Here is a 13,427-nt window from a genome sequence, read left to right on the forward strand (position 1 = left end):
GGTCTGGCCCCTGAGGGGCACCAGCTCATAGATTCTGGTCTCACAACTGAGGTTGTAGAGACCATGTTAAACACTATAGCTCCATCCACAAGGAAATTGTATGCGCTCAAGTGCCGGCTTTTTGTCTTGTGGCGTGTTATGGCCTGTTATGGCCAGGTTATTTTCATGGGAAGACCTGATGATGTGGATGAACTTGTGTGGGCAGCCATATCTCACAGTCTCTGTTGACTGTGTCACAGGCCTTGATCAGGTCAATGAAAACAGAGTAGAAGTTTAAATTCTGTTCCAGACACTTTTCTTTGACTTGCTTCACCGTAAAGATCATGTCCACAGTACTGTGACCAGAGTGAAATTGACACTGGGCCTCTGACAAGTTGGTTTTTGCTACGTGGATGAGTCTGTTTAAAAAAATGCTTAATCTTGCCGGCAATGGAGAGCAGCGAGATACCTTTGTAATTCTCACAATCCACTTTGCTGCCTTTGTTCTTGTACAGCACTCCAATCAGGGCAAGTCAGCAGGCATCTTTTCATGTTCCCAGATGCACTGAATTATGTATTAATGCCTAGTGGCTTTATATATTTCTGCTGGGATGCTGTCCTTGCCAGGTGTTCTGTCCAAAGTCAACTGTTTTTTTGTTTTGTTTTTGTTTTGGTGAGCTTGGTGATCATTAGTGGTCGATTGAGTTCTTCCATAACAGGATGCTTGGAGAGTTGCTCCAATGCTGAGGGGCTTACAGTGGAGGGTCTGTTGAGCAGTTGAATGGTTTCTTAGGAACTCTTGATACTTGATGAAGGCTGATCCATCTGATGACAGTATGGGTGTAAGTCCTGCCCTTGATGGTCTATAAATGGTCTTTATTGCACTGAAGAAAAAGCACTCACTGCTGATCACCATAAGTTTACTGTGGATGGTACCACATGGACACCGTACAAATGGCTGTGTACGTTCTTCCTTGGATAGACTAAAGACTGCAGTTTTTAAGAGTAGTTTACAATCATTGAACAGTTAATAACTTTGATATGACAGTTGAGTTTGATACAATAGACTTTTAAAGTTAAAGCTCTGCTCATACTCAAGTTCCCTGTAACACACCTAGCACTGCTTAACTTTCTACTATACAGCTATAGAAAAAAAATATTTCTGATGTCACCCAGTAGACTTCGCTCACAGTGTAATGAGGTGAACATCTGAAGGCTAATATGTTTATATATAGTTTTAGAGCGGAGCAGGTGGTGTGTGCATTGTGGTGAGTTGGCGGCAGAGATCACGTTCAGTGATGTCAACATTAGCCGGTGGCTGAATGATAGCTGATATTTTGAGCCACGGTACCTGAGCAATCATACAACTTTATGACTGGTGTTTGTTCAACCCAATGGTAAGTATGCCTTTCCCTTTTTCACATTGGGATTTGGTAGATTTAGTTTAGTGTAAAGGTAAGTTTAGTGTAAGATAATCTTCTCTATGACAAATCCCTAGCCGAAGACGCTACATGTGACACTGCTGCTGTTTTACTTGACTGTTTTGCTTGAGTGTTTTTCTTGCCTGTTTTGCTTGACTGTTTTTGCTTCCCTGTTTTGCTTGACCGTTTTTGTTGGCTGCTTTGCTTGACTGCTTTGCTTATGGGCATTTTGCTGGGCTGGTTCGCTTAAGGGATTTGCTTTGGCTGTGTTGCTTAGAGGCACGCTTGGGCTGTCTGTTTACGTGCCTTGCCTCCGCTGTGTTGCATATCAGCTTTATTTTACTCTGTTTAACTGCCTCTATTGCATGTGGTGGTGTCAGTGGCCTGGGTTTTATAGCCACCACACCACAGTGTCTGTAATATTTTTGTTTTTCATTCTTTGCTTATTGTTAAGTGTTTTTGTGTAATTTGGGGTTAACGGGTGTTTTCTTTTTCTCCAGGGGCCAATGATTCTTGTTGTGGGACAGGGGTGTGTGCTTCACAGCATGCTTAGTGTGCCGACACAACAACTTTCTTATGGTGTATTTCTGATGATTTGATGTGAATTAAGGTGGGTTTGGATGAAATCCTGAGCTGCAGCTGGCCTGCCTTGTTCCTGCCAAGCCTAGGCCTGGAGAAATGCTAGTTTTAAAATTCTTATTGTGCTTCATGGGAGGGTGAATTTATATTTATATGATAAGTTTTAATGATGCTTAAGTGTTATAATTAGTGCTGTCAGTCATGGGCTGTGATTAATCACGATTAATCACAAATTTAAAATACTAGGATTTACTTGTAAATGTGCAGTGTTGAAATAAATAAAGGCATGAGAAACTGGTTTAAGGAAACAGATTCTTCAGTTTTATTATCGCAACCATTAACATGAACATGTTTAACAAGAGTTCAATAACAATCTCTTAAATTGTCGAGGCATCCATCTGAACTGCAGACATATTTAGCAGAAACCAACAACTGTTATAAAGTAATGTCTGCTACAATGTCACAAATAGCTTATCTGTAATTTTTTGCATAGTAACATCAACTCAAATGAATGCAACAGTAAGTAGGCCTATTTTAGAAATGGAATGCCATAATGTCTGTGAAGAGACAGAGTGAACAATCTCTACATTCTTGGTTAAAGATAATTACTTCAGTCAGTGTGCATCTGTGCAACATACCTCCTGTCAACCAATCATACAGTGTACTCTTCTTTCAACCAGTTTCTCAGGCAGACTAGCTTGTTCACATTTTCAGATGATAGAGCTGACCTCTTCTGCAGAATGTGGCCTGCCAAAGAGAACAGGCTCTCACATTGCACTGTTGAGGCAGGTGTAGCCAAGAACCTTTTTGCAATATGGGCCAGCTTACCATATGTACATGCTTGTGATGACCACCACTGTAGTGGACATGTTTCTATGCTGACACAGGGCTCTGCCTTGTACCTCTCTAGAGATTTATCTGTGGCCAGTACCTCTTCATCAGACTCCGACTCTGATCCCATGAGTAGGAGGGCCATCTTCTTCTTTGGTGGCTCTGGCTCCACTTTTTCTCCAGAGGTCTGTGGTGCAGGTTCTCTATCCTTCAGCATCTCACTTAGCTTTTGCCACACCTTTCCCCTCTCTGCTCTGGGAAAGCACCTAAGGTTTTTGAACCTAGCATCTAGAGCGGTCACCACCTTTAACCACCACAGGTTTGAGTTCTCCTTTCCCCCGTTGAGGTCCTTTGTGAATGCAGCCTTGAAGCACGCTATGTAGGCAGGGTCAACATCAGAGACCTCCATTGTACGCAGGAGATGATATAGTGCTGTAGCACCCCGGAGAAGGATACATACTTTTCACCAACTAGGAGCTCAGTGATGTACCTACAGTGGAAACACAGCACCACACAATTGACTTAATAACTACAGTTCTCATTCAGATGGCATCTATTTAGGGTATAGGCCTTAATCTATGTCTAGATGACTTACAAATTACTTATTTTTATCAGTAAAATTGGAGAAAACAGAGAAATCACATTACTTGCAGAGCTCCAGTACCGTTTCCAACTTGGCCAGCCTGTCATATTCAGCTGACATTAGCATGGTGAAGTTGAGCTTCGGCTGTGCCAGCGTTGCTTTCAGTGGATCTTTGTTGTGTTGAATCCGCCTTATCATTTCAAGAGTTGAATTCCAGCACGTCAGTACATCCTGGATGAAGGACTCCTCTATTAGTCCATGAGAGGCTTGCTGAGCTTTCAGCTCTGCTGTGTTTGTGGGACTGTGTCTGAAGGGTCCTACTATTTTACGGCACTTGGCTTAAACGCTGTCAAATCTGCTGTCCCGTAAAGCCATGGTGATCACCCTTTGTATTATATGTGCCACACAGGGCACCATGCTCGAATGGTAGACTCCTTACAGCGGCAATCATATTGCGAGCGCTGTCTGTTCCTATAGTTGTGACGTTGCCTTGTTTTTCTGCTCAGGGACAGACGATGACCAGAATTTAGTGGCAAATCCGGCACAGGCATTAATGAGTGGGTGGAGGAAGCTCAGGCATGCATGCAGGCTCGTTATTTGTCCAAAGTGGACAAAGCGTTCTTTCTCTTCCCCCATTTGGAGGGGGAAGCTCGGAAGGAAATTAGATAAGGTCCCAGTGAGAAATGGGGAGATCCCGATAAGATTATTGTGATTCTACGTGAGTTCTATGGTTGCTCTCAATAATATGTAGCGCTCCAAAAAGCCTTTTTCTCCAAGACACAGCAGGATGGGGAATCTCTGAGTTTTCCCTGGCCTGGATGATTCTTCTGGAGAGGGTTAAACAGCAATCACCCAATGCTATTCCTAATGGCAAAATTGTGTTGCGTGATCAGTTTGTTGAATATGTAGCCGATAGAACCCTCCACCGGGAGCTGAAGCAATTAGTTCGCCACCAGTCCACCTCTACTTTATTGACAGTATGTGGTGACGCGATTAGGTGGGAGCGGGAGGGAATGCCAGGGGGTGCGAGTGGCTGGAGTCAGTCAGTTCCAATGGCTTATTTCCTCCACTACAGTGTGCAAGGGCATTCTCAGTTGGAGTTAAGGGAGCTGCAGCTGATGTTAAAGTCACAACAGAAGCAGTTAAATCAACTCACTCAAAGTGTTGCACGTATGCAGTTTCCTCAGCGGTCATCCCGTACTGAGGTATTACTCTGTCATCGTTGTCAAAAACTCAGCCATTTTGCTCATGGATGTGATGGAGAATGTGTTCCTTCTTCCCTAGCTCATTGTTAGGCACCTACTACGGTGCCACCCCCTGCCACATCTATTGGCGTCATGTCCACACCTCGTTGTTTGTATGCCATGGGCCCACGACCACCTTAGGGCATGTCAGTGGTTGCAGCTCCATGCGGCCAGTGGGTCATTAATACCATATGTTGGCTATATGGATTTGGACGTTGAGCTTTGTGGTCAGGTAATTTCAGCATGTGGCATGCTGGTCATTAGGGATTCTCCTGGTGGCACCAGTGCTCAGGTCCCTGGTATTCTGGGGATGAATGTGTTGAGCCGGTGCTATCAGGAGTCATTTGGGCAGCACAGTCCCACATTCTTTGACACACAGTCAGTGTTGGGGGCCTCTAAGTCAGTGATTCAAGTGTTACAACACTGCCGCCAGGTGAGTGGTGTTCCCCATGCTAGTCATTTAGGCAGGGTCCGATTGCGTGTCATAAAGCATTTCATATTCCCTGCGGCATAATGAAAGTTGTAGCCGCAACTCGCTCAGTGCACTTTGCTGGAGAAACTGTGCTCTGTGAACCCTCAGAGTTTGGGTTGCTTGCAGGTTTTTTGGCATCGTCTGCACTAAGAGTGACTCGTTGTACAGTTTATGTACCAGATGTTACTGTAGGTCAAGTAGATGTAATGCTTTCCCAGAACTCCGTTTTGGGCAGACTACACAGTGCATTTATTGTGAGCATGCCCTGTGGTATCACGGAAGTTAAATCTGTTTTGCTGGCCCAAATTTAGCCTATTACTCAAAAACACTTTAAAAAATTAACATAGAAGCAAATACTCACATCTGCAAACCCAGTTGGAGATAGAAAAATAAGACACCAGCCGTGAGTGAGAAGAAGCAAGGTTCCAAGGTTTATCGGTTCCACCATGATATCCACACCGATGAGAATTCTCAGAAGTGATCTGACACCTGGAGCTGAAGCTCCCTTATTTATACAGTTTTCTACACCCAAACTAAAAGAGCTTTCCCATAACACCAATATGTTTAGAAAGAGCCTTCCCATGATAGCAATACGTTTTAGAAAGAGCTTTCCCACAATACCATTATGTTTTAGAAAGAGCTTTCCCACAATACCATTATGTTTTAGAAAGTGCCTTCCCCGAACACCCCGGGTCTGCTGTTTCCATTGACGTTTATCTCGCGTCCCTAGCCATTCCCATCGACGGTTATCTCACAGGTGCAACTTGGCTCAACTACCCTTATAAATGGCCCATCTTGGTTCTCTCTTAAAAATTAAGGCCTTTGTTTGTGTTACTCCTGACTTTTCCTCGTGAGACAAGAATCCTCCACACCTTCAAGTGCATTATGAGTAAGTTTCTTTCACATTTTTCTGTATTTCTGTTTTATAAAGCTTTTTTCCTTTCATATTTGCTCTATATTTCTGTTTTATATATGGTTATACTGCTTGCAAAGAATGAGGTGTTTTACCCCCTTTTCTGTACTCCATTCTTCATAATATCATTATATTATCCTCATAATATCTTAATACTCCTTTTATTATTCTTATAATGTTATAATGTTCTGCTTTCCTTCTGTATGTGTGTGCATGGTGGCATAGGCCTCTGTGTGTGTGTGTGTGTTATGTTTGCATGCCTGACCTTGACTGTGTGAGAGTGTGTGCCTCTGTGTGTGTGTGTGTGTGTTTCTCAGCCTGCACTTCTCAGCTCTTATATTTCTCTGTGAATAATAAATCATAATGTTAATCTTAAAGTGTGAATCCAATTCATCAATATCCACCTAATACCGTTTATTCGCTTCTGTGTGTCTAAGTGCCCGTCACTTTTCCTTCTCCCCTTTACTGGAGGGACTGGATTTGGATCTGAACACTCGCTATCAGCTCGCGCATCTCACTGCTGACATCACTATGCTACTTGACGTTCTTCGAACCCCCTCTGGAAATGCGGGGTTCCCCCCACCTCTCAGATACAGAATCCACCCCGCGAACGTGTGTATTCACTCCTCTACACAGACAGACCCTCTGCCTGACCCTCCCTCCAGCTTTCAGTCTGAGGATGATGTGACCTTCTCTGATCCGGGCTCTGACCATTCTCCCCTTTTCTCACCTGCCAGTCCTGAGTACTCTCCTCAGTACACCACGGCTGGCTATCTCACGTCCACAGGACGCACCCCATTTTATCACCCGTTTTCTCCTTACCGCTCCCCTCAGGATTACGATCCCACCAGTCCTGTGAATTCTCAATAAACTTACATGTTAATCATACTTGGTCTCCCTCGTGTTTATTTCATGCTATTTTTATACACAACAGTTTCCGCATCAGTGAATTATCAGATACCTACTGTTCTTCCTTCAGTGCAGGAACAAATCAAGGAAATCAAGTTTTACGGTGACTGAACGAGAACAGGTGAAGTCCTTACTGTTAAAGTTTCATACAGTCTTTTCTCCATATCAGGGTGATTTGGCATGGACCAGACTCATTTCTCATAACACATAGTGGATACCTTCGTCTGAGTACAGTGTGGTAAAACGCATATAAACCAGTTGCTCCCCTATTGTGCTGGCCAAAAAGAAGGATGGCACATTGTGTATGTGCGTAGACTATCGCCAGCTGAATGCAAAGACTCGGAAAGACGCTTTCCCTCTGCCGCGTATAGAAGAAACATTTGAGTCGCTGCATGGGGCTCCATGGTTTTGCACCATGGACCTTGCAAGTGGGTACATTCAGGTTCCTGTCACAGAGGGGGATAAGCCCAAGACTGCTTTTTGCACCCCATTCAGTCTCTTTGAATGGAATCGTATGCCATTTGGGCTCTGCAATGCCCCAAGCAGCTTCCAGCGGGTGATGGAGAGGTTGTTTGGGGATCAACAGTGTCAGTCCTTGCTTTTGCACCTGGATGACATAGTGGTGTTTTCCTCTTCTGTGACCCAACATATGGTGAGGTTAAAGGTGGTTTTGAGTCAGTTGGAGCGAGCGGTATTGAAGGCTAAACTAGTTACATGTATGTTTATCCAGCAGGAGGTAAGTTGTCTGGAACATGTGATTTCTGCCACCAGCATGTCTACAGATCTGAGCAAGATAGTAGCAGTGTCGCATTGGCTGTGCCCTACAGGGGTGGCAAAACTCTGCTTGTTCCTGGAGTTTGCCAGTTACTATCGACAGTTTGTACTGGGTTTTGCTATGTTGGTGGACCCTCTGCACCGTCTGGTTTGCCGGTCATAAGCCCAGGGCTCGGGTAGATTTAAGTTTTGGTGCGGCATGTACGGAGCAGTGTCAGGTGAGTTTTGAAGTGTCAGGTGAGTTTTGAGACCTTTATCTGGGAGGTAGATGCAAGCTATGGGGGGTTGGGAGCAGGACTGTTTCAGGAATGGGGGAGGGTGCGGCCTATAGCCTATGCTAACCGCAGTCTTAGGCCAACTGAGTGGAATATGTTAAACTACAGCACTATGAAGTTGGAATTCTTGGCCCTCAAGTGGGCCATGACTGAGAATGTATGGGGATACCTGCTAGGGCAGAGGTGTGTCATCTTCACTGATAACAACTCCTTCAGTCACCTGACTACCTGCAAGCTCGGGGCCATAGACCAGTGGTGGGCTGTGCAATTGGCTGCAATTGATTTTGAGCTGAGGTATCACTTAGGAAGAAGCAACTGTAATACAGATGTTCTCTCCCCGCAGGGTCCTTCAACCCAGGGTGATTTAGAAGAGTTACTAGCTGGCATAGTGATCCATGCTAGCATAAGTCAGGCTGGGAAGACAGGGATGGTTTCTCAAGCAGTAGTTACTATGCTGCCCAGTCTAGCTGTGTATATGCAGTCCTTGCAGGAAGAGGATCCTGTTAATGGTGAGGCCCTAATGTTTTGGAGACATGGGGTGCCTCCTAGTGCAGAGGAGCATTGGCAGCTGCCCAAGGCTGTTGTGAATTGGTTACGGCAGTGGGGCTGTTTGTGTGAGCAGGATGGAGTATTACATTGCACAGTGTTTCGCTCTGATGGGGGAAAGAGAGACTTCAGCTGGACTTCAAATTGATATTGCAGCGTGAAGTTTTACACAAGTTTTTGTGGCACAATGGTGTCGAGAGTGTGACCGGTGTCAGGCGGCCAAGGACACGCAGCCTTTTCCTAGTAGCTTCATGGGCCATCTATTGGCCTATCGGCCAAAAGAAATATCGGCACTAGACCTCACAGTGTTTCTTTCTCCCCAGGAGCCAGTGAGTCTTGGTTAACTTCCACAATTTCCTTATGGTGTAGGTAGTGTTTGATAATTTTGGTGAGAATTAAGGTGGGTTTGGATGACCTCTTGAGCTGTAGCTGGCCTGCCTTGTTCCCACCAAGCCTGGGCCTGGAGAAGAGCTTAGTTTTAAAATTTTTATTGTGCTTCTTGGGAGAGCGAATTTATATTTATAAAATATAAATGGCCTCACTCTAAAACTCTAGACCAAGAACTAACTACAAACATTTTAAGAACTTGTATAAATAGATCATTATCTCTTACTTATAGGTTATCAAAACTGAACCAAAATCTAATTTCTGTAGTTACTCTTTAGGAATAATTTGGTAGAAGTTTCCTGCACTTTCCTTTTGATATATCCCAGCTCCAAACTCATTTGATTTAAGTAAATTGTTATATGGAAATTAGGACTGGGACATAACAGTTTGCATAAGTCATGAGGTCTGAACGAACACCAATAGCAGCTCAGTTTATCACATACTGCAGAAAGCCTCTGAAGGACACTAAGATGTAAAAAGCTACAACACTGCTTACCTTCTTTGCATTTCAGGTATGTTTTAGTTTTCTACTGAAGTTCTTAAGTTATTTCCTGTTACTTAAAGGGAAATGTTTTTGACATAAATTTGGGATAATAAGTGACATTTCCTTGGATAATTTTATTTATAGGAATAATATAGGGTTAACCAAAAGTAGACACTTTACAAACCATCTATACACCTTCATGAGGTCAGATACTCCTGGAAACCAAAGAAACCATGGAAAGAAAAGCACAGATCTCAAAAAATAGAAATCTACAGCTAAATGGACCAGCCATGAGACACTCTCAAATCACCACATCCCAGCTCTCTACTACTACTACTACTACTACTACTACTACTAGTAATAATAATAATAAATATAGCTGCAAGCAGCAGTTACAGGACCAACCACATCAGAGGCAAAGTAAGGAGCTAAGCAAGCATCAGAACATGGTCATGATAATACATATCAAGTTTCAGTGGAATAGACAGTAATGTTGCCATGATATTACCTAAAACACTATGCAGCGTTTAGGTCAACTTTGACTATGCATTGTATGAAAATGGTTTAAGATATCAAAAAGTGTTTTTTTTCCAGCACAAAATCCATAACTTATTGCTGGCATGGACTGCTGATGATCTAAGTCGAATTTGGTGAAAATCATTTTGACATGCTCATCGTTGTCACGTCATGGAACATGTGGAGGTTAGGACAGATACAAATGCAGATAAGAGCTTTATTAAAGAGAGGCAGGCAGACAAATACAAATCGTGAATCAAAAGCATGGTCCAAAAGAGGCAACAGGTCAGGTAATCGGCAAACGGGCATAAACAAGGCTTAACAGGAATCGCGAAACGAGGACAAAAAAGAGAATCGGATCAAAACTATGAAACAAACACGATGAACAAAGGCTTGGTACACGGAAACTCACACAATACTTTGCGATGTACAAAGATACACGAGGGGTTTGAATAACAAACGTAATCAGGGGTGAAACACAAGACAGCTGAGAACAATGATGCCATATAATGGAAACGACGGGGTTAAGCATGTAACCCTGTTCCCTGAGTAGGGAACGAGACGTTGCATTTAGCATAACAGCATGGGAGCGCCTTGCATGCGTGACCGGTATCTGAAGCTTGTGTAAAATCATGCATCTACTTGTAGGCCTACCATGATCAGGTGACATGGCAATTAAGCGCGTCGCATGATATATATATGGCACCTGTGAACCACAGGCGAGAGGCGTGGTGAGATCGCGTGCCTTGTAAGCCATAGAGATTGCTTCCACTATCCAATTCGAGATGCGCTGCTTTGACACAGCATCACCTTTACTGTCGCCACCAAAGCAGACCAGCAGCTGCTCCGACTTACGCCACTGGCCGGGGTGGTGGACATAAGTACAGAGAGCCCTTACTGGACACAGCAGGTGCATCCTCTCTTGTTCGGTGTGAGGAACGGAGGAGGGCAGAAAGCCTGCAACACCACAGGGTGGGCAGCCGATGTAGGCACTTTAGGAATATAAACCGGCCTAGGATACAGGAAGGCCTTGGTTAATCCAGGGGCAAAGTCAAGGCAGGAAGGGGCAACAGAGAGAGCTTGTAGATCTCCCACTCGCTTGAGAGATGTCAGGGCCAGTAGGAGAGCTACCTTTAGAGTCAGAAGCTTCTCAGAGGCTGACTCTAAGGGCTCGTGTGCATCAGCCGCGTGTGCATCATGGTGTCCAGCCCCAGTGATGCGGGAGGAGTGAGGGCAAACCACAGCGGGCAGTGTGTTGTCTCCTTGGAGGCGAACACATCCACTTCCACTTTTCCGAACCTCCTCCATATGGACTCCACCACTTGTGAATGGAGCCTCCAACCCCCGGGCCTCAGCCCCTGCCTCGACAGGATGTCTGCCCCTACATTCCGGCTGCCCGGAATGTGCATTGCACTCACTGACAAATCTTTCTCTCTGCCCAGAGAAGGATTAGTTGTGCCTGCCTGAACAGGGGGCGTGAACGTAACCATCCCTGGTGTTTGATATACAGTATGAGACCACCGCTGTGTTGTCTGACACAACTAGCACATGGTGACCTCTCAACTGAGGAAGAAAGGATTTCAGTGCTAGGAATACGGCCCACATCTCTAGGTGATTTATATGCCACTACCGTCTTGAGGTAAGGAGATGCCTCTAGAGTGTGACCCGAGGCTGGAAACTGCGGGCACCTCCAAATGCTCAGAGCACATAGGCATCGCCGTGTGACACTGATTACTCTCAGAGGTTTCATCCTTGGATGAAACCCCCGACTTTTCAGCCACCACTGAAACTGTCTCATGTGCAATATGTCCAAAGGTATGACGTTGGCTGCAGCTGCCATAAGGCCCAACAGTCTCTCATAGAGACTGGAGGGGATGCCCAGACCTAGCTTTATCTTGCTCAAGTTGATAGGATCGATCCTACACGTGTTGGGGATAGAAACGCCTTCATCATAGTAGAATCCCATAAAACTCCTAGAAAAGTTGTCCTCTGCACTGGAGAAAGCATACTTTTCTTGAGGTTCAACCTATGCCCCAAGCTCCTCATGTGGGCGAGAACAACATCTCGATGTTGAACCGCCTGTTCCCTGGATCGTGCAAGAATTAACCAGTCGTCCAGGTAGTTCAGTACATGGATGCCCTGGAGTCGCAAGGGAGCCAGAGCAGCATCCATGCACTTTGTGAAGGTGCGAGGGGATAAAGCTAGCCCGAAGGGAAGAACCCGAAATTGGTATGTGTTGTCTCCAAACGCAAACCTCAGGAACTTCCTGTGACTGGGCAATATTCCGATATGGAAATATGCATCTTTCAGATCTATTGTCACAAACCAGTCCTCGGACTGAATCTGTGGCACGATAAGTTTGAGCATCAGCATCTTGAACCAATAAGTCCAAAGAGTACGGTTCAGATGACGCAGATCTAAAATTGGCCTCATACTCCCATCTTTTTTGCGGACCAAGAAATAACGACTGTAAAAACCTCCCTCCCTTAGGGAACGGGGTACAAGTTCTATGGCCCCTTTGTCCAAAAAGGACACTAGAGCATCGAAGTATTGTAGGGTTTAGGTCAGGGAAGTATTCGTTCAAAAGGTGGCTCACATGCTTTGGCTTATTATCCTGCTGAAAATCTACTTCTGTCAATGAGCACATGATGCTATCACTGAACACAACACCACTGTAGGAAGAGCAGCTTCAGTCACCTCCATGCTTTATAGTGCTTCATGGTACACTCTCAGACAGAAAGCGTTAGTTATCCAATTCTGAACTCACCTCAAAGTGAATGTTTGTTGCTTTGAGCTTGTGATTGTGACAGCGGAGAGAGAGAGGTTTGGTTTGTATGGTCCATATCACTAACTGGTCTGGACAGGTCTAGGTCAAAGGTCATCAGCAATTATAATTATCTTGGCAGGTCAAAGGTCATCATCAATTATAATTATGTTGAGAGTTGTATAGCAAAGGTAATATTACATACATTCTGCACATATGGTCTGCACTTAGGTCAATCAATCATAATTATGTTGAGAGATACACCAAAGATTATATTACATATGGTCTACACTTATGTCATCATCTTAACAGTTGTTGTTAAAGGTCATCACCAACCGTCATTTTCTTAACAGGTGAAGGTTAAAAATGGATAATGGTTTATATAATAAAGGTTTGTTGTAATCTGTTGTGTTCCCACACACACACATACATACATATGGCTAATGAAAAAATAAGTAAATGATTAATAATGAATTTCCATACACATCCAACCAAAAATATGACACATACACACACACGCACGCGCGCACACACACACACACACACACACACACACACACACACAGATACACACATGTTCTTTCATATAGAATGTATTCAGACATAGTGTGGTCATGTGCATTCCACACACACACACACACACACACACACACACACACACATAAGGCTGATGAAAAAAATAAGTAAAATCATTAATAATGAATTTCCATACACATCCAACCAAAAATATGACACATGCACACACACACA

The sequence above is a fragment of the Ictalurus punctatus genome, chromosome 9, assembly GCF_001660625.3.
Source record: "Ictalurus punctatus breed USDA103 chromosome 9, Coco_2.0, whole genome shotgun sequence".
In the NCBI taxonomy this organism is placed as follows: Eukaryota; Metazoa; Chordata; class Actinopteri; order Siluriformes; family Ictaluridae; genus Ictalurus; species Ictalurus punctatus.